The sequence below is a fragment of the Pantherophis guttatus genome, chromosome 6 (assembly GCF_059756535.1).
Source record: "Pantherophis guttatus breed Tessera chromosome 6, ASM5975653v1, whole genome shotgun sequence".
Lineage (NCBI taxonomy): Eukaryota > Metazoa > Chordata > Lepidosauria > Squamata > Colubridae > Pantherophis > Pantherophis guttatus.
The window spans coordinates 72,179,756-72,202,371 of NC_142068.1; the positions used below are offsets into that span (position 1 = coordinate 72,179,756).

At 38.4% G+C, this 22,616-nt stretch overlaps 1 protein-coding gene and 1 pseudogene across 2 annotated transcripts in view; both read left to right on the forward strand.

Moving 5' to 3' along the window:
* SGMS1 (sphingomyelin synthase 1) overlaps nt 1–22,616 on the forward strand; it is a 76,919-nt gene that overhangs the window by 21,679 nt on the left and 32,624 nt on the right. The window contains exon 2 of one of the 2 annotated variants that reach the window (XM_034425949.3): nt 4,389–4,444. The exons of the other annotated variant lie outside the window; for it this stretch is intronic. The gene's annotated coding sequence lies outside the window, so the exon portion shown is untranslated. The remainder of the gene's footprint in view (nt 1–4,388; nt 4,445–22,616) is intronic. 2 annotated transcript variants of the gene reach the window in all.
* Nucleotides 14,161–14,631, forward strand: LOC117670633 (large ribosomal subunit protein uL10m pseudogene; annotated as a pseudogene).

Consider the following 22,616-nt stretch of genomic DNA (forward strand, 5'->3'; position numbering starts at 1 on the left):
TTAATGGCCTTTTAAACTTGGCACAGTAGTCCTTGAGTTACAACCAGAATCGAGCCCAAAATTTATGTTGCTCAGGGAAACATTTGTTAAGTGAGTTTTGCCCCGTTTTTACGACCTTTGTTGCCAAAATTGTTAAGTGAATCACTGCAGTAGTTACATTAGTAACACAGTTGTTAAGTGAATCTGGCTTCCCCACTGACTTGTCAGAAGGTCGCAAAAGCTGATTACATGACCCCAGAACATTGCAGCCATCATAAATATGAGGCAGTTGCCAAGAATCTGAATTTTGATCATGTGACCATGAAGATGCTGTAATGGTCATGTGTGAAGAATGGTCATGAGTCACTTTTTTTTAAATTTAATTTAATTTTGTTTTGTTTTGTTTATTTTATTATTTTATTTTATTTTATTATTTTATCATTCATTCATTCATTCATTCATTCATTCATTCATTCAAATTGTATGCTGCCTTTCTCCGAAGAATCAAGGTGCCTTACCGTTGTAATTTTGAATGGTCACTAAATGAACTGTTGTAAATCGAGGACTACCTGTATTTGACTGTTTTGAGGAAGTTTAATTTAAAAATTACCCTCAAGCTTTTTGAAGCTGAGATATTATCCTAACTCTTACAGAGAGCATAATTAAACCAAAGTATTAATCATCAAATATTGGAACAGACGCAGTCAAAATTCCTAGGAAAGCTATTTCAAGAAGTGAAATTAATGTTCAGTGTTGCCTGCAGGTAGAAGCTTACAAAAGTCACAACAAGGGCAAGGCTCTGTGTGTTCAAATGCTGACTAATGTTTCATTTTCATCCTCAAGGTTTGACATAGTTAATATTAATAACTAGGATTCCTCCTGGAATCTCCAAATCGAGAAAAATAATATGACTATGTTTTTTGAGGGATGCCCTTGTGTCAAGATCAAGCATAAGAAAAATATCTTTGATATAGAATTTGAATGCAATCAGAATATAATAAATTCTTCTCACTCATTTGGTTCATAGCAATGCACACTTCAAAATAGCATTGTATTAGATCAGCTTATAAGCAATAAATGTTGGTGAGTACTTACCCATATTTTTCAAAGTATAAGATACACCGGAGTATAAGATGCACCTTAGTTTTTGGGGAGGAAATTGGGGGGGGAAAATCTGCCTACCAGATATTCATCTGGCTAGTGTCCTTAGCCTGGTTAGCTTTAGCACATTAGTTTGCTCGCTGGTTTTGAGGTTGGGGCTAAAAAACAGCTTCTAAAGCACAGCTGATTGTCGGAGGGAGCAGCAATTAGAAAAGCAGGCAAAGCGTGGAAGATCGCTTCACTCGCATTGGGGCTGAAAAACAGCTTCAAAAACACAGCTGTTCGTCGGAGGGAGCTCCAGTGACTAAAGCAGGCGAAGTGGGGAAGGGGTAAGAGAAGGCAGCAGCTGTTCCGAGTAGCCATTTTGGGTACGTCGCGTCGTATTTTCAGTCTCCAAATGCATTACATTTTTGGATAGCGATCAGCAGCAATGTGCTTTGGCTATCCCCGCACCCTTGAAGGGCTCTCAAACGGAGTGTTTGGAGGCTAAAAACGTGATGCATGGAGCCGAAGAACACAATCTCTGCAGCCAGAAAGAGGACACGTGGAGGCTGAAGGGTGAGGGACGGTGAGTGAGCGGGGCTACATTCGGAATATAAGACACACCCAAATTTTCAGCCTTTTTTATGAGAGAAAAAGCGTGTCTTAACTGCAAAAAATAACAGTATATTATTACAATACACCAACAGAACTGGATGTAAAATGTACTACAATTCCTTACATGGCAAGGCTCAGCCCATCTAGCTATGGAAACATTGGTAGCGTTAAATTGCGAACTCATATTCTATTTCATTGCAACTTCTGTCAAGAGTTACTTGTATGTAAAGTATGTAATGTATGTATATGTAAAGAGTTACTCATCCCCTTCTAATCTCATTTCGAGATGGACGGGGGAATTTTATGGTCCATTTTTACTGGCAAGTGATTCTTACCTATGCAAAATTTGTTTTTGCAACTTGTAAAACTTACAGAAGACTCAAGTGTGGTGTAGTGGTTAAGACAAAATTGGGACACTTGAGTTTCTAGTCCTGCCTAAAGCACAAAGCCAGCTGGGTGTCTTTAGATAAATCACTTTCTCACTTCTAGGAAGAAGGCAGTGGCAAACCATTTCTGAAAAACCTTGCCAAGAAAACTGGAGGGACTTGTAATGGCAGTCTCTGAGGAACAAACATGTCTGAACATAATTTTAAAAAAGCTTGCACACTATTGATAGCAAAACAGTGTGCAAGCATTTGTGTATTTTTAAATCTTGTATACCTTATTTTACTTTTGTAGGTTTTAGTAAATCTTATTTAATCTGGGTCACTGATGTGTAATACAGATTTTGATGTAGAAATCAAGAAACTACCAATATTTAATTGATATGAGTATATAACTAAAGCAACATCGTTGATTAGAGAGCAAGATGTCTTAAAACCACAGTATTATAGCAAAATAATTGCCCTTTATGCAGTAGATGGAAAGTGTGCCTTTCCTTGTAGTGTAGGGGTGTCAAACTCGATTTCATTGAAGGCCGCATCAAGGTTGTGTTTGACCTGGGGGGGGGCAGGCGTTGGGTGGGCATGGCCAGCTCAGTGTCACTCGTGTCGGCGTCTGTGGTGACCTGAGCGCTCTGCCAGCGAAACAGGCTCCCGAGCTCCGTTTTTCATTGGCAGAGGCACCGGTCCTTTGCTGTTTCCAGGGCAGTCCCGTGGGCCAGATCTAAGCACTCACGGGGGCAGATTCGGCCCCCGGGCCTTGAGTTTGACACCCCTGTTGTACTGTATAAGTAGTGTAGTGTATAAATAAGCAGTGTACTATTTGAAACAGTTCTAGGAAAGAAATCAAGATAGCTTACTAATGTTGACATTGAAAGTTTATCAAAGTTCTGTTCCTCAGGCTCTTCAGTTCAAAGTATCTGTCAAATGTTTTCTTCTTTGCTTCCTCTTACCACTTTGTGCAAACTTTAAAATTTATAGGAAAATATTTTCAAAGTCTTTGTGAAATCTCTACTAAAATTCAGAGTCAAATTTTTTTGTATGGCAGTGTGAATATGAATGAATATATACGCATTCATGAAGAGAATTTAATTCGCAACATTTTGAGATGAAACAGAATTTGGCAGCAAAGATGTCTGCCAAAATCATGGAAACCATGGCTCTCATTCTATTTTTCTGCCAGTGGAACAAAAGTTGCTGATTGAATGGACTGCCTTTTTTCAGTCTGAAGCCTCCCAAATCTCTCCTCTGATCTGAAACAAATTGGGAATACATAGAATATGTGTGAAGAGCAACAACTCTGTTGCTTCATATCATATTGGATAAAGTCCTTAATATTATTGCGGTTGGTGAACTAATGATTTCTTCACATGAATGCATTTAAAACAAGTTAGCCTGAGTAAAAACGATGAATTAAAAACATACATATATTCTTCATTTAGGAAATGAAAGGCAGGGCAAAAAAACAAAAACCACCACCACCACCACCACCACCTCCTCCTCCTCCTCCTCCTCCTCCTCCTCCTCCTCCTCCTCCATCATTATCTCCATCATCATATCACAAAAACTGCTGAAATAATGGGCTCTCTCAGTATTCACCATATTGTCAGAAACTGAATCGCAAATATGTGAAATGCTCCTGTAAACGTTGCATGTATGTAGCATCTGTCCTAACAGAACAACTATATTTATTCTGAAACCAAAAATACCCTAATGATATTATCAGTATTCACTTCCATTTTTCAGCATGCTTTAAAGAATGGAGAACTGATTTGTTACAAGACAGTCAATAAAATCTCTAGAATATTTAATCCACAGTGAGAATAACAGTGAAAATCATAAAGTAAAATAGTGGTACTTTCTTAAGGATAAAACAGTACCCTGGACCCAGGCTTTGTAAATCATGTCATATAGATTAAACTTCTATTTTTGTTAGTTAAAGAATAACTCTGAGAGTTCAGTTTCAGAATAAACTGAAAGCAAACAAGATTGTTGTCACAAAGAAAAAATCTATTTTAGTCTCCTAGGAACTTAATTCAGATAGTCGCTATGCAAAGGCCATGAGAGAAATAATACTTGGGGAATATTTAAATAGCATCCTATTTCTAACCATTCTTAGTTTTTGAATTCAAAAAGTAATCAATCTTGTGGCTTTGTATGAGCAAACCAGCATTTAAGTGTTACCAAGTGTAGCATTGCGAATTTCCATTTTAGTTGTGGTCCAAGAATATTGTGAAGAGGTTATACTTTGAATGATTTAAGTTTTCATTTAATTGAATGATTGAAAAAGAGAAATGAAATACCTTTTTTCCTTTCTTACTTGTTTTGTAGACAAGAAAAAAAACACACGAAGCAAAGATGATTAATCTGGGAACAGAATTATAATGGTAAATATTCTATTTTATGTAATTTTTCCATTTAGAAAAATGTTTTATCTTCTTAACTTATTATCGGAATAATCTTCTTATGCATCTGGGTTAATATAGGATGGAAGAAAATCTGTTGAGCCAGAGGATTTTAAGAGCAGTGCATTACAGAAAAAGGGATCATATTTTAAAAGCATTCTAATTAATCAGCTATTTGTGTCACATGTCCTCTCTAAACTTTGCTTTTCACTTTTATATTTACTATGTACTTAGTTGCACAGTTATATAAACTAGATTAACTTTCAGCTAAGGTTAGATTTTTCAGGTGTGGCTGTTGGGATACTATCCATCCATTTATTTATCCAAGTACTGGACTCCCACTGATGTTTTTAAGGATAGAGAAAGAAAAGTACACTATAAAACTTTCTTCCGATAGAGAGCGATTCAATTAAATTTGTCTCCCTCAGTATAGTATAATTTGGAAGTTAGGAGGAGCAAACTGCTGAGAGGGGATATATGTTTCTTCTAGATACAGTTATCTTAAAAGAATATTTGTTTCATATGTGAGGGAACAAAGGAAATAGCATTGCCTTAAAAGAAAAGACATAAGTTAGTGTATATGCATCTGTATTCAAATATTATTTAAAGTTTTAAAATGTGTTGCCAGATTAATTGGGGCAACCCTTAATCTGGCAAAATATTTTCGTGCGTGTGTGTGTTACAAACAATGATGTATGATCCTGAAGTAACATGTTTTAAACTATAACGGAGAAGTGGCGATGAATCAGCATGAATGGTATGAAAAATTCAGTATTTCTAAAAATAAACTAAGATATGAATTCCTGTCCTGTAAGACAATTATATGCAAATGTTCTCTCTCTGATCTCCCTTAGATAACTATGATATAGCACAATAGATGATAGGATAGAGAACTTCCTATTTGGTCTAGCCAGGAGGACACTAGCTTGAAAGTGGTTAACATAGAAGCTAAGAAGATAAAGGGGCCGAATCAGTGAATAGGTAGTCTTCACTTAACTATGTCACTTGGAACTGAAATTTCCATTATTAAACAATTCAGTTGTTAAGTATGAGGTCATATGACAGCTTAGTGGCAGCAATCCTGACACTCTCTCTTGCTGTCATTAAGTGAGAATTGCAGGTCATTCAGCAAGGATCTCCTTGCAACTTGCTGCTGGGTTCCAACAAAGAAAGTCAGTGGTGAAACCAGCTGGAAGTCAAAAGTCCTGGTCGGCTCACAAGCACTGAAACACGTGGCTGCCCCTGGGAGGATGTTTGGGTGGCGAGGATGAGCGTAGCAGGGCTAGGTTAACTGCTACTGGGTGAGGGAGGGCATGAGAATAACTGATGAGACGTATGGGTGTGGCAGGGCCGAAGTGGTTGCTGCCAGGGTACGTGTGACCAACACGGTTGCTGTGGGGGTGGGAGGAGAGAATGCAAATGATTTATTGCAGTGACTTGTGACCTTCCCTACCAGTTTCTCCATTGACTTTGCTTGTGGGAAGCTGGCAGAGAAAGTCTCAAATGGTGATCCCATGACAGGACGCTTCAACTTTCATAAGTGAGGACTGGTAAATGTCTGCTGATTGTTTAAGTGCCTGAATCTTGATCACATGACTGTGGGGATGCTGTGACAGTCATAAGTACAAGGGCTGGCCATAAAGTTACTTTTTCAGCCCTGTTGTATCTTTGACTCTTTGCTAAGCATGGCAGTCTTTAAGCGAGAACTATATTTAAAGAAGAAATGATATGATTTTACTTAATTAAACCTAAATTGTTTGTGACTGGATGGACAGATAGCCCAACTGCAACAGAGTAAAAAGCCTATTTATCAAAAAGGAGTCTCTGGACAAATATATTAACTTTTGTTTCTTGTTTTTTTTAAAAAAACTTCATTAATGATTTAACCTTTCATCAACCTGACCCCAGAAAAAAAGTTGCGTAAAAGGGGACAAAAAAGAACCAAATAGGGCCACAATTTGGAAGCATATATAAATCTATCTAGAATCTGAAACAGCTTTAAAGTTGTAAATATTTAATTTCAGTATGTTTGCCTGAAGAGAAATTAAGTTATTGAGAACAACTACTTTGTTGATGTGCCAGTATGACATCTCTAATAAATTTATACTTTGAGGAAGATACTTGCCTCGGAGTTTTAATTCTGTTGGGGGAACCCTGACATCTAAACTGAATAAAACAACCCTTAGTGGAAGAATTTGTGAGGATTTTGCTGTTGTGCTAATTTTTTAGTCAAGTTATTCCCACAGTTTTAAAAACCATTAATCCCAAAGAATTCCCAGGATTCCCAGTAAAATTTTATAATTTTTCAGTATAAAATCTAGCTACCAAGTGCCCCTTCTCTAAGAATTAATAATTTAATAATATGAAATATTTGCCCAAGACTAAGTAATTTTTTCCACTTCATCAAATACTTGCCATAAAAATGACTGAGTATTGTCACCAGTTATGCTAAAGTGTAATAATTTTATTAAAACTTTTCCAATACAAGGGTTGTGATTAATGTAACGTAATTTTAAAGGAATGAATTATTTTATAGTTTGTTCTTGATGATTCACCAAGATATTAGACTACATATTATATAAATAATATATATAAATGTTTTTATTTTGGCTGTTCACCGCCCTGAGCCCGAAAGGAGAAGGGCGGTATAGAAATTCGAATAATAAATAAATAAATAAATATTATAAAGGGTTTGCAAGTGACTCATAGAATTCAGATTCAAGATCCCTTCTTATGTGAATTTTTTAAAACTTTGAAAAGTATCTATTGTATTTAATTTAAAAGTTCTATATACTATTTCAGGAAATTTTTTTTTATTTTAAATAATTTACTGTAGACATGAAAAACTGTTCAACATTGTTAAATATTCTGGATTGGAACGTAAGAATTTATTAATCTTTTCTTACTAAAAACCAGGATGGAATATATGACCAATCCTTCCTCTTCTAGATATATTTAGCAAAAACAGGAGTTTAAGCAATAATCAAGTGCTAATCCACAAATTCTCAATTTATCAATTGTATGTTCGCTCTTACTAATTACAAGCACACATTTTTTAAAAAAAACTTGTTCAGACTTGCATAATCAAAAGTAGGAGTGTTATCAAAACTCAGTTGTGTTTTTTGGTGCTCTGGCCAACAAAGCACACTTTACTTTGTATGCTTTTTTTGTACAAACCAAGCAGTAAAACCTGGAACACGTTTTATGAGAAGGTGACATAATTCTGTCTAAACCCTCTTACAATCACAACAGTTTTAATAAATCTTTTATTAACTAGCTTTTATTGGAATGTAGGTTTATTATTTTAGTAGCTTAACAGTATCACAAGATTTTAGAATTCTCTTCTATTGAAAATTCTTGCTTTAATCCTCTAATTTCAATCCTATAAAGTTTACTGGCCTCCCTTGTGTTAAACATATGTATCAAGGAATTTAAAAGTTGGGTGATTTAGAATTTTGTCAACAGGAACATAAAATATAATCAAGAGAACTGGTGGCAGAGGTATATAGTTGACAGTGGTTTTTTTTATCTACAATTATTATTATTATTATTTGCTTTAATTTATATGCCGCCCTTCTCCGGAGACTCAGGGCGGCTTACAATGCGTTAAGCAATAGCCTTCATACTTTTGTATATTTATACAAAGTCAGCTTATTGCCCCTACAATCTGGGTCCTCATTTTACCTACCTTTGAAAGGATGGAAGGCTGAATCAACCTTGAGCCTGGTGAGATTTGAAGTTACAGTAATTGCAAGCAGCAGATGTTAATAACAGTGCTTTAGTCCACTGTACTACAGGCTCCTTTGAAAGATTTAAGATGATGGTATTTATTGAGATGGCTAAATTGCACCCTTTGATCAGAAAAAAGATAATACAGTATCTACGTTTATTGTTGACTAGAAACCCCTTATGGGCTTTTGTGCAAAATAGAAAAAAAAATGAACTTATGATTTATGGTTTTGATGATTAAACAGGATAGATTATAGAAAGAAGACAGTCTTTCTTTTTCTTTTTCTCCTATTTTGAGTGAAGATATTCTTTGGAGTTTAAGCAAAAGCAAATATCCAGTTTCCAGTGTCCCATGCTGTCAGATCTTAATTCAAAATTGCCTCAATGACATAAGAAAACATGCATTTTAAACTCTAAAATCACACTTATATACACCAGATATTGATAAAAAGGAAAAAATTATGTTCTTTAAAAATAAGCCTTGTGCATTCTATTATAATATTTCTTGAGAGTTGTCTTAGAACTGAATCTTACTTTGAATGACTTAACTCATACATTTGTTTTCTTTGCAATATCATGGAACTTCTTTATCACTATAATCTTTCAGCATGAAGGACACACACACACACACACACACACACACACACACACACACACATACACACACACACAACCAACCAACTAACCAACTACAGATGTAGTTCCAATGTAACCTGCATGAAGGTACTACCAAGGGCCAGCCTTGCTTACATTTTTGAAATCAAGCAAATTAGGTTCTGCCACTTATCTGGAAAATAGTCTTGGGATAAGAAAAATATTAACACTAATGTAAATGAATATTTTTGGAGTGAGAAGGGAATATGCTAATTTGGTATAAGAAACTAAAATACTGTATTTTGTATTATATGGTATATACGTTTAAAAGGCAATTCTTTATTGGCAGATTGAATTAAGTTGGAGAACATAAATGTGAAGTTATTTCGGAGTAGTTTCCTAAAATATTTGAATTTGTTGAATGTTGGTACTTTAATTTTTACATACTAAATTGGACATACTACCACATAATGATGGGTGAGTCCTGCTTTTAGCCAGCAGAAACCATCTCACTTCCCAATCTCACTTAGAGAAAAAACTGTTAATTTTCCGTTGACTACAAGGCTTGAAGTTGCACAATACTTTTCAGAGTTCAGGTTTTTTTTCTTGCCGTGCTTTTAATGCAGAAACTGGGCTTTCATTCTCAACAGCCTAGATTTTTGTAAGGTGTTCTCCTTCTCCTTCTCCTCCTCCTCCCCCTCCTTCTCCTCCTCCTCCTCCTCCTCCTCCTCCTCCTCCTCCTCCTCCTCCTCCTCCATCATCATCCCTACACTGGTTTAAAGAATTTAATTAGATATAATAACAAGTATTAATACTTAGAATATTATTATCTGTTATTATATTATTATTATTTATTTATTTATTACATGTATTTATATGCAGCCATTCTCCCGAAGGACTCAGGGTGGCGAACACAAGTTAAGAAACAAGTACAATAAAATCATAATTTAATCCAAATAATTAATTAGTAGTAAATAATAAAGCCCGGAATCAGTCTCAGCCTATTTGTTTGAAAAGCCAAGTCTTCAAGTCCCGACGGAAGGAGCGGAGATCAGGAGCCATCCGGAGCTCAGTAGGTAATTCATTCCAGAGGGTGGGAGCACCCACAGAGAATGCCCTACCCCTGGGCACAGCAAGGTGACATTGGCTTGCCGTCGGAACCCTGAGGAGAGCGGCCCTATGTGAGCGAACAGGATGGTGACAGGCAGGCAGGAGAAGGTCATGTAAATATCCTGGACCTAAGTCATGAAGGGCCTTATAGGTGAGGACTAGCACCTTGAAGCGGACCCGGAGAACCACTGGTAACCAGTGCAGCTCATGCAGGAGGGGTGTTATATGGGAGTAACGAGGGGCTCCCATAACAACCCGTGCAGCTGCATTCTGGATCAGCTGGAGTCTCCGGGTGCATCTCAGGGGCAGGCCCATGTAGAGGGAATTGCAGTAATCCAAGCGGGAAGTAACCAGGGCATGAGTGACTGTGCGAAGGTCATCTCGGTCCAGGAAAGGGCGTAACTGGCGCACCAGGCGAACCTGTGCGAAGGCCCCCCTTATAGATAGGTGGATCTAAGTATTAGTATATTACATCAGGTCTTGTTCTTTGGTTCAGGAATAACATATTTTTTTTAAATCTTATGTTCCATAATAATGATGTTGATGGTGGTAGCAGAGAAGATGCACATGTGTATGTATAAGTTTGCATGCACGCATAAGGTATTTGAAGGATGTTTGTTTTATACTACATAGCAAAATAGTTGCACAGAGAAATAAAATAGGAAGGCAGTGTTGTAAATGCATGTTTAGCCTGTGGCCAATTTATCACATTTGATGTCAAGACTTAGCATGATGGCGTTTTAGCCTTGAACTAAATGATTTAATAATTTCAGCAGTTGAAAGGAAGGGACTAAAACGTCAAAGGAAAAGCTGACTTGTTGCACTGTTATCAGAAAGGAAGTTGCATAATTTTTGCAATGAACTGAACACTACTGGAAGTTGACTCAGCTTTCCGTCCTTCCGAGGTGGGGAAAATGATGACCCAGATTGTTGGGGGCAATATGCTGACTCTGTAAACCGCTTAGAGAGGGCTGTAAAGCAGTATATAGGTCTAAGTGCTATTGCATATGTAATGCGTAAGACTTCAGATTTTGTATATACACTATATAACATTTGGTCCACTATGCAATACATAGCAGCCTGTGCCTCTGCTTTTTCTTTGAAACAGCCATCTGTTTCTCTGCTTGGAAGCTTGTCAAATTCTTTTAGCATAGCTGTGTAAGGTTGGTCTTGTTACATCCTGGGGCCTTGTATCTCAATGGATCAAAGAACGTATTTGTTTGGCTTATAAACAACGACATTGTAATCAAGAAAAAATTAACCTCAATAAGCAGATTTGTTTTTTCTCCATGGTTTATTCATTGTGGGGTTTTTGCTTAAAGCAGGGTGTATCAATACAGCATTTTATATCCTGATTTTTTCCTCTTTATTGTAATTACAATTATGCAAATGTGTTGTGACAATTTGTTCTTAGGGTATTTTAAGACAGTGTAATGAAGCTTGATCTATATCTGATTATTGATAGGGGCGTCAGTATGATTACAATAATTGATATTTCATGTAAGTGTAATTTTTAGATTTAGATTGTTTGCCTCCATCATCAAATTATTTAGACTCAAGGCCCGGGGGCTGGATCTGGCCTGCAGGGTGCTTAGATCTGGCCCACAGGGCCGCCCTGGAAACAGCGAAGGACCGGCCCGCAGTGCCTCTGCCAGTGAAAGCAGAGCTCGGGAGGGTGAGCTCCATTTTTGTTGGCAGAGGCTTGCAGGAAGCTGTCGCAGACGAAAAAGGAGAGGTTGTAGAAAAAATGCTTTAAAAAAAAAAGCCTCTGATGATCACGCGGCTCAGCAGGGCATTGGGGGGGGGCAGGGATTTTTGCTACCGATTCTCCGAACCACCCGCCTCCATCGCTACTGGATTGGGTGATCGGGTCTGAACCGGGAGCATTTCACCCCTGGTTCTTTTGGTTTGCAGTGTATTGAATCTTCCTTTTTTTTTTTAAAAAAAAAACTTCGAGTTTCTGGGTTAAATTTTCTGCGTGTCTGTTCACTATATCTCCCTTTTTATGTCTTTGCTATTCTTTGCTAGACCATAAAAGTATATAACTGTTATCTGTTTATATATGTCATATCTCATATATATATATTTTTTACATAGCTTCTATCTAGATAAGAAAGAATAGCATTGGGTATTTAAAAAGTTCATACAGGAAGTCCTTGACTTACGACCAGTTTTTTTTAGCAAACCGTCAAAGCTACAGTGGACCTTCCCAGGGCGATTTATAACCTAGAATAGAAATTCCAATGGCTGCCCCTCCCCAATCCCATGATCTCATTTTGGGTGTTTGGCAATTGGGCAACATTTACAGCACTTTGCACGAAATATGTGATTCTGTATTTATAACTTTTTTGGTGGAAACCAACATTTACTTCCACTTTCTAGCAAACAATACCCATTGATTTGCTTAATGACCGCAGCATATGCTTAACAAAACCCTCAAAAAAGGTCATAAAAGCAATTTAAAACCATAATTCTAGGCTCAATTACACTTGTAACTTAACAGCAGCGATGATTGAAAACAGCTATGGCTAGAAAGGGCGTGAAATGGGGCAAAACTCACTTAACAGTTGATTATTGGAAATTTTGGGCTTAATTCTGGTCATAAATTGAGGATTACCTGTATTAACATACTTGAAACTGCTATTTAGAAAAAAAATATTGGGAAAACAAAGTCTTGGAGACTTGACAACTTATTAGTTAGATTGTTATTCGTCATACTTGAATAATCAAGCTTCCTGGAATCTTACAGCCTCTTAGCTTTATTAAATCAGGAATTCAAAGTTCCTTGCTTATCTCTTGCTTAAAGGAACAATTCTTTTATTATTACTTATACAGTGGTTAGTTTTTACATATCGTACATTCTGACTGCAATAAAACCAAAAGTATGGCCTTTGCATACCTATCTTAACAATGGCAAGTATGCAACATAACATACTTAATTAATCCATGGCCAGCAGAGAAATGCCATCTCTTTAAACACTTGTGTATACATTTCCAGAGCTTGTTGTCCTGGATAGTACATCTTAATACAACTTCAATAACTGTCAAGCACTAAATGGACATTAATGCTAAAGATTTACCTCAGAGAGAGATTCAGTTAGCTCTTTCTGTATTCAGAGTATTCCATGGCAAAGTGTCACAGCTTTTATATGAGGCATTGATTGACAATACTGTTTACCCACATAGACATATACCATAAATAATATTTTTTAAAAAGAAAAATCTCCGTCTTCCATAGTTCATCCAGGCACACAATCTCTGCCAGAGCCACCTAACACAGTGGTCCCCAGCCTGTAGACCATGGTTCATTACCAGTCCATGGCCTATTCGCAACCGGGCCACGTGAATGGCTGGCTGGTGCACATGCGCGCACAGTCCCACTCATGCAAGTGTCACGGGCGATCCTGGTCTCACTCGCATGAGCATCTCAGGCGCTCTTGGCCCCATTCGCCAAGCAACAGGTGAATGCATGCGCATGTGACTGCCCCTCCCACAAAACCATCCCCTCTTTCCTGTCCTCCCCATGCTCAAACCGGAAAAGTTGGGGAACACTGATCTAACAGTTCCAACATATTTTAAGGCAATTGCTAGCTTCCCATAATTTAATTTTGGTATAAACTTCCCTAGGAAAGAAATCAGCTGGAAAACAAATATTTGCATTCTAGTCTCCAATAAACTTACATGTCCAAACAGTGCCCTTGCTTGAACTTTGAAGGCAGATTCCAGATACTGTCCAAAGTACAGCCACTATCACTGCCACTGTGTCAGAAATAGAGGAGAACATTTAACATTCTCTCTGTCATGCTCCATTTATGCTGTGATTAGGAATAAAACACAAGTCCCATTTAACAGGCTCTCAGGCTGAATGTTTCAAAGTGTTTTGCTGACTGAATCGTTCCATTACATTAGATATCAAGTGGACATTTCTATTTCATTGTCTATTGACATTTGGAGGAAATAGACACTTAGCAGACCTTTTTGACTTTTGGCCAATTATAATTTTAGAATTAGCCTCCCCTAATTTCTAGTCACGTAAGCGTTGTAACCCTGGGTAGATATCTAATGTCGTGTGCCTACTACAATAAACTTTTATCTAATGTTTATTTAAAATAGCAGATAGGAAAAGCTCTCAAGAAGTATACGTTAATGTTATATAACAGCTCAGATAACATCGTTGTGTTGCATTTAATTTATTCTTCCAGCTGAAAACAGACTTCTCTGGCACCTAGAAAGTGAAATTGATACCAGTTTTATTTAAGTAACAAATGGCTACTGTTAGCAATTGGGGTAAAAGGGTCTGTGAAACAGGCTGGCTGCCCGGCCTGCAGCTCATCCTCCATAGCTCCAAATCTGTCACACGTCACTGGAAACCAATGCACATTATGAAGGAAAAGCTCATGGCAGTGACTGAATATATCCCACCAAAACCTCTGACTTCAGAGACCTGTATGAAGTCCCCTGTCATTCTTCCTAAGGAACAGACTGGCTATGAAAGACTTTTGTGGCACCAAGGGAAACAAATATTTCTTGAGAATAAAATGATTATTGTGTGCCAATGAAATTATATTCCTGGAAATGATATGGTAATATTGTGGCATTGACTGCGGAAGTATAATATCCATGTCAGATTTTTCCCCAATAAGATAATGATTCCCTTTCTTTTGGAATCGCAGAATCTCCTCCCTCTCTTTGTGAAACACAACCTTCTACTTGTCAGTATGGAAACAAGGGCCTAGATTAACATGCTAGGACAGGGGTGTCAAACTCAAGGCCCGCGGGCTGAATTTGGCCTGTGGGATGCTTAAATCTGGCCCGCGAGGTTGGCCTGGAAATGGCAAAGGACCGGCCTGTGGTGCCTTTGGCAGCCAAAACGGAGGCACAGGGGGTCTGTGTACGCCTCCCTGCACCCCATTTTCAGCCTGGACGGCCTCCTGCAGCACTCTGCCAGCCAAAACATGCCCCATTTGGGCCGGCAGGATACTTCAGGAGGCATTCAGCCTGTCTCCCCCCCCCCCACCCCAGCCAGTCCAGAGAGGAGAACTACAATACTGATCTGGCTCTCGAAGAAATCCAGTTTGACACCCCTGTGCTAGGAGCTTGCATCAACAATGTGATACTAAGCCAACCAGGCTTTGTAAATTTTGCTAAGGTGCCATGCATAATAACTGCTCAGGTTTCTGCAGAGTGGCTCTGTTCACCTCTGTTCTTTGCTTGACCAATATGTTCAACAGGAGCATGAAAAGGTTGAATTAATTTAATTTAATTTAATTAATTCAATTTATATGCCGCCCCTCTCCGAAGACTCAGGGCGCCTCACAATACATTTTAAAAAATCATTATAAAAAAACATTTTAAAATTAAAAACATTAAAAACACATTCACCCCATTCATGGCTGGATCTTGCCAGATCACAAGAGTGAGATCAACAGCCCCGGGCCTGCTGGAAAAGCCAGGTCTTCATCGCTTTTCGGAAGGGCAATAGGGTGGGGATGGTCCAGATTTCAGGAGGTAACTGGTTCCAGAGAGCTGGGGCAGCCACAGAGAAGGCCCTCCCCCACGGGCCCGCCAGCCAGCATTGTTTAGCTGACGGGACCCAGAGGAGACCAACTCTGTGGGATCTTACCAGTCGCTGGGAGCTATGCGGCAGAAAAAGCAGATGGGAACATCAGCTAAACTGGAAACAGTTTTAATTCTTCTATGTAAAATCACCATATTTACTTCGCTGCATGGCCTTTGGTTGATGGGAGGGGTTAGTTAGTGTGATGGATAAAAGTTCTGGATATCAATTAAACTACATGGAGAAAAAAATACTGTCCGAGTTTAGTTATCTGGATGGGGATTCCAATTATCAAGATCAATGAAACTGTACAGTGCAATTAGAATTAGAAAATAGAGTTAGGAAAAAAAAATGGTTGAAATGATAATGCTGGGTGAGGCAATCTTTTTGGTATGAATAGAACAGAATAGAATTCTTTATTGGCCAAGTGTATTTGGACACACAAGGAATTTGTCTTGGTGCATACGCTATCGGTGTACATAAAAGAAAAGATACATTCGTCAAGAATAATAAGGTGCAACACTTAATGATAGACATAGGGAACAAATAAGCAATCAAATCATATTGGGAAACAGTCAATATAAATCTTAAGGATAGCAGCAACAAGGTTACATTCATACAGTCATAAGTGGGAGGAGATGGGTGATAGAAACGATGAGAAGATTAATAGTAATGCAGACTAAGTAACTAGTTTGACAATATTGAGGGAATTATTTGTTTAGCAGATTGATAGCATAAATAGCAGAAACAATTCATGCCCTAATGTTGGAAAATAACAATACAGAAGTACAAACTAGATGAAATGATAATTGTGCGAAAGCAGTTATTAAATGGCTGGCAGTTCCAGAAAATTTAGAACAGTGTGTACACCTGCTAGATGAATAAAATCGTCCCCAAAACAATACTTTAGACCTTTATGATCTGTTAATTTTTAATCTGAAGTTTGAAATGTTTTAATCTGTTTGAAAGAAAGCAACACTCCAGTAACTGGGGTATAAAAAGCATAAAAATGGTTTGATCAGGATTGTGCACTGCGGAAAAGGTCATTTCAAACAGTGTATAACAAGAATAAACATTCTCGTCCCAAAGGTGCTTTTCTAAAAGGCAACTGGACTTCCTTGATTTTTTTTTCTTTGAAAACATTTTACTTTTCATTCCAGAAACTTCTCCAGTTCAGAATGGAAGAAACGTCTTGGTTGAAAAGTGAAATGTTTTCAATGAAAAAACCCAAGAAAAACCTTGGGAAAGCACCTTTGGGACAATCTTGACCTGGATGATTTGAAATTTCCATAGGAAGTAAATATTTTCCTTCTGAGAACCAATTACTTTCCATATGGAATTTAAAGGCTCAAAACAAAGCCCTCTTAAAAAGAAAAGACTGGCAATGAAGGAGACCTGGTTGAAATTAATCCAATCCATCAGGAAGAGGGATTCGTCCCTCTGCTTGCAAATCACCCAAAGATTAGGGAAGCTGCTACCCTCTCTCCCCCACAAATTACCATTTCAGGTTTGGGAAGAGTGTTTGAGAGAGTTTTACATGGACCTTGCTATTAATATAAACCGAGAGTCAAAACAACATGAACAAAGTTCAAAATAGTCCCCCTGGCTCTGTCCACTTATTTCGTAAGGTGAACTAGGCTCTAGATGTTGATTGTGAATTATTGTGAAATAATTCCAAAGACTCCTAGCTGTAGGCGCTTCTGTTATCATTCTTGTTTACATTCATAGTTAAAACTGCTTGTATATTTCAAAAGATTTTGGGGGGGGGGAGACCATAGTAGTCCCATTTTATAAAAAGGGCAGTAGGAACGATCCATGCAATTATAGACCTATCAGCCTTTTCAGTGTCGTTAACAAATTATACACTATTATACAAATTATGCACTAAATATTTAAATTACAAGCCCTGAACTTCGATAGAGACAAGAGAGCATAATTTGGGATGGCTAGGCTGGATTCAAAGACCAGAGGTCATAAGTAGAGCACATTTGGTGCCCCACCATTGTGCATAAAATACACTCATGAAAGAAATCCTCCCTCTTTGAGGCCTTTCTAGTTTTTAAACATACCCTTGACTTGATTTCCAGAAATGCCCTTTTTGGGGAAAAAACCCACAACTATTGATGGATGCCTCCTTTCCAATACCACCTTAAGAGTGAGTATAATCTCCAAAAGGTCTCTCTCTTCCATAATAAATGTTGTGAAAGCAATTCAACAAGGATGTATTTTTCCTTCTCTCTTTTTTAAATTTGTACCATCAATTCAGTGGTGGATCTTCTACATAATTTGGATTTCCATATACCTAAACTACCAGGGCACAAAATCCCTATATTCCTGTACGATGATGGTACCATCATCATTTCACAAACCTTGTTGGGTTAAAAAAAAAAGGCAATAACAATATTATAAGTCCTGCAGACAAAATCATGCGATTCTTAATTTTGAAAAATCTAACATTCTAGATTCGGCTAAGAGAGCCAGCCAACAATGCTTGAGAGTAGAAGTATACAATTTACAGCAATTTACTGCATTTAAATATTTTGGGACGGTTTTCCACTCTAAAGGCAGCTGGAGCGCTCACCAGAATCACACAATGCAGCTAGCTCTTAGGTCCACAAGTGCTATCAAGTGCTTCTTTTATACAAGCAGAGGCCAATTAATCCCCGCAGCATTATAACTTTTTGAGGCCAAATCACTGGCCCAAATCTTTTATGGTGCACAAGTAGGAATTTATGCGAAGAAGTACCGCAAACATTGTAAACGACATTTTTGAGATCAGTCTTCACTGTACCTGGTACACTGAACTGCAAACACCCACATAAGGTGAGTGTGAGACAGGAATGCTCACAATCCAGGTAAGGGCCTTACTGGCTGAAAGTTCAGTTCTTCCCAGTTGGTGTGATCCCTCTGGTTTTAATAGACAATTTTACTTCTCTCTGGAAACAGGCCATAGAGCAGAGTTCCCCAATCTTTTCAGTTTTGCGGACTGGCAGTGGGGAAGCCCTAAAGGTGCTTTTTCAGGAGGCAACTGGACTTTTTTGTTTTTTCTTTTGAAGATGTTTTACTTCTCATCCAAGAAGCTTCTTCAGCTCTGACAGGATAGTGGGGAATGGAATGGAGTGGTGGGAGGAAGGGGATGGTTCTGTGTGAGCAGCAGGTAAGCGCACATGCATGCGTTCATCTGCTGTTTGTGCAAGCGCGAATGCGTGGGCATATACTTACTCACCCGCCACTTCTGTGGCCCAGTTCCATATGGCTCAAGGCTTGGAGGTGGGCGGCGGCCTGAGGGTTGGGAACCCCTGCATGTGGTGATGATGAGATTGAAACTAATTTGCATGTATTATTACTTTGTAAACTCTACAGGGATAGGGCTGCTTATATTCGATCTCTAATACATAAATTTCCAAAAAGGCAGACATTTATGTGAACCATCTTCTAGAACAGGGCTGTCAAACTCCCAGCGGGCCGGATGTATTATGCACTGGCTACGCCCACGCCCAGTTTAGCCAAGGGGAAAAAAGTCGCGATACATCATGTGATGATGGCGTGATGATGCGAATTTGACACCTCTGTTCTAGAAGATTTAAAGCTCTTTTTATTATCACTTGTATAATAGCCAAATTCTGGGTTGCTACAGTGGAAATAAGGTTTAACTGGTCAAGAAGTAGTCACAGAAATAACCACTTTATTCATCATTAGTACATGCTAGCTTTCTTGTATATTTGTATGTGTGTGTACACATACATGTGTGTGTATATTCATAGATTTATACTTGCACAAATATAAATTAACACACCATTATATGGCTATGTATGTTTTATTTTTTATTTTATTTTATTTTTGTTTTTATCTACGTTACTCTAGTATTTTCTCATTTATTTGATTTTACTTTGATCTATATTTTTCCCCATTTTGCTGGTCATTGATCAGATAAACAGGATTTCATTTCATTTCATCAATTTTTTAACTTACACTTTCACTATTGAAAAGATAAAAATCAGCATTGTTGAAAGTTAGCATTTTTAGAAGGACATAGATTGGTGACACCCATGGTCTATTGCAGAGGTCTTCAAACTTGGCAGCTTGAAGACTTGTGGACGTCAACTCCCAGAATTCTCCAGCCAGCATAGTCCACAAGTCTTCAAGCTGCCAAGTTTAAAGACCTCTGGTCTATTGCCTAATCAGTGACATTTCATTGTAAAACATTTTGTATGTGTATATACTTTTTACTTCTCAGCGCTATTTATCCTTTAACTGAAAGGTGTTTGTTGACATCTAGAATATGCAAAACCACTGCTTTATTATATAGGTGAGGCAATAAAAGGCAGTTGTTAAATAATAATGATATAATTAGTTACCTGCTAATGGAGGGTTTAAATACATAAAAACTAGTTACAAAGAGTTAATAAGAGGGTGAAATAAATTTGCTCACCTATGTTCTGATCCTATGACTAAGATCGATACTGGATACATACTTGCTCATATATAAACTTTGTTTTGCCACACGTCATTTCCACGCAATCCACTAATCAGCATATAGATAAGTTATCTGACTGAAGTTTTCTCCAAGGGGAAAAAAATCATATCAATCAAAATGTAAAAATTACCATTTCTTTGTATTCAGTTCTGCAATGGTAGTTAATACTTTATTATTAGTGCCTTCAAGTCAGTTTTTGACTCTTAAGAAATCTGCCTGAACTAGTCCCCGTAGTTTTCTTGGCATGGTTTTGGCAGGCATGATTGCCATTGCCACCTTCCAAGGTGAAGAGTGAGTGAGAGTGACTGGCCCAAACTTACTTAGCTAGCTTCATGCCTAAGGCATGACTAGGACGGTCAGTCTCCCAGTTGTGCCTTAACCACTGCACCACACTGGCTCTCAGTTAATGCTTTATGGGGTGTCAAATACGATTTCATTGAGGGCCAGGGTTGTGTTTGACCTTGGGGGCAGAGGTGGGCGTGGCCAGGGTGGGTGTGGCCAGCTCGATGTCACTCATGTGGGGGTCCCTGAAGTGGCCCGAGCACTCTGCCAGCAAATACGGGCTCCCGAGCTCTGTTTTTGGCTGCGATGGCCTCCTGCAACTCTCTGCCAGTGAAAACGGAGCTCGGGAGGGCTGCATGGGGCACTTCTGAGCTCCATTTTCACTGGCAGAGGCACTGCGGGCTGGTCCTTCACTGTTTCCAGAGTGGCCCCGTGGGCCAGATATAAGCACACCATGGACCAGATCGGTCCCCCCTCAGGCCTTGAGTTTGGCACCCCTACTTTATGGTGTCAATAACAATATTCAAGGACAATGAATAATTACTGTTTTATATTCCGTGTATATATTTTATGGTGCATTTTAATAACATGTCTAGTGTCTCTCCAGTATTCCAGTAAGAAGAATTACATTTGTTTCCCATGTAACACAAAGGAGACCTCACTTATGCACTTTGATTTGGAATCAAGCCCAGGGAACTTGGAAGGCTGATTAAATATATTTAAGATTGGATTTTGAAGGTGTGGTTTTTCCATGTTTATCTAGCAATAAATCTTAGAAGGCTTACGCCTTAGTAAACAAACACAGTTATGAAAGTCTAGGAAATTACCAGATTGAATTAGTTACAACCAGCCTGTGCTACTATTTGGGCGATGGTTCTGGCTGTTCTGGACTGTACAGATCAGGGAGAATAAATTACATTGTGTTCTGGCTTCAGTAGCAATTTAGATGACATATACCTACAGAGGATTTTTTTATGATGATGTAATTGTTTCCAGTGAAACCTCTGTAACTTTGCCCTTTAAAGCTATTCCTATGTATTTAACAGAATAACAAAGAGACATTGGAAGGGACCTTGGAAGTCTTCTATTCCAACCCTCTCAGGCAGGAATCCCTGAAACCATTTCAGACAAAGGGTTGTCCAATTTCTTCTTAAAAACCACTAGTAATCAAGCACCCACAACTTCTGAAAGCCATTCTACTGATTAATTGTTCTCACTGTTAGGAAATTTCTCCTTATTTCTAGGTTGGTTCTCTCCTTGATTAGTTTCCATCCATCCATTGCTTCTTTTTCTGCTTTCAGTTAGATTTCTGTCAACATGATTGTTTGTGTATCTTCCCATTGTTAAAGGTAAAGGTAAAGGTTCCCCTCGCACATATGTGCTAGTCATTCCCGACTCTAGGGGGCGGTGCTCATCTCCGTTTCAAACCCAAAGAGCCAGCACTGTCCAATGACGTCTCCGTGGTCATGTGGCCAGCATGACTAAACGTCAGAGGTGCACGGAACACTGTTACCTTCCCACCAAAGGTGGTCCCTATTTTTCTACTTGCAGTTTTTATGTGCTTTCGAACTACTAGGTTGGCAGAAGCTGGGACAAGTAATGGGAGCTCACCCTGTTACGCGGCACTAGGGATTCAAACCGCTGAACTGCCGATCTTTCGATTGACAAGCTCAGCATCTTAGCCACTGAGCCACCGCTTCCCATTGTTAATTCTATATAAATCCATAACTGGTATGATAATGTTTCAAATCCTGATTTTACATCTAGATATAATTCAGATTTTGGCTACGAGTTAAAAAAAATTACACAATTATCTGTGAATTACACTACAGTAGAACCTCTGGTCACGAACACTTCTGACCACGACCAAATCAGGTTCTGACCAAAAAATTCACATGGCCATGGCCGATTTCCCCTTCCGCGCCATTTTTTTTGAAAGTGCCAAATTTCCAAAATTAGATTCGGGTCATGATCAAATTGGATTGCAACCAAAGTTATGGAACGAATTATGGTTGTGACCAGAGGTTCTACTCTACTTAGTTTAAGCCTACCCCTGATTTCCTAGCCAGTACAATGCTTTCTAGAGACCAGTTTTCCTTGTCTCAATGGTTCATAGCAATCAATTTTAGAGAGTCCAAAGGTATCCAGCTTCGAGATACTGAATACTTATGTGTTCATTGTAGCTCTCCTACTCGTATCTTGTATTTATTCAGCTGTACTGCAGCAGTGTTGTACTATATATTTTGTGTCAAAAGGAATAAACATTTGCTCACTTCTGGTCTGCCTGTATGATCTTCATAGTACAGTCCACAAGGGTGGGTATCTGCTCTATAAATTAGTAATCTGCTATAAAGATTAGTATAGCAAAAATCTTGATTGTGAAATTTATAAGAAACATATGAGAC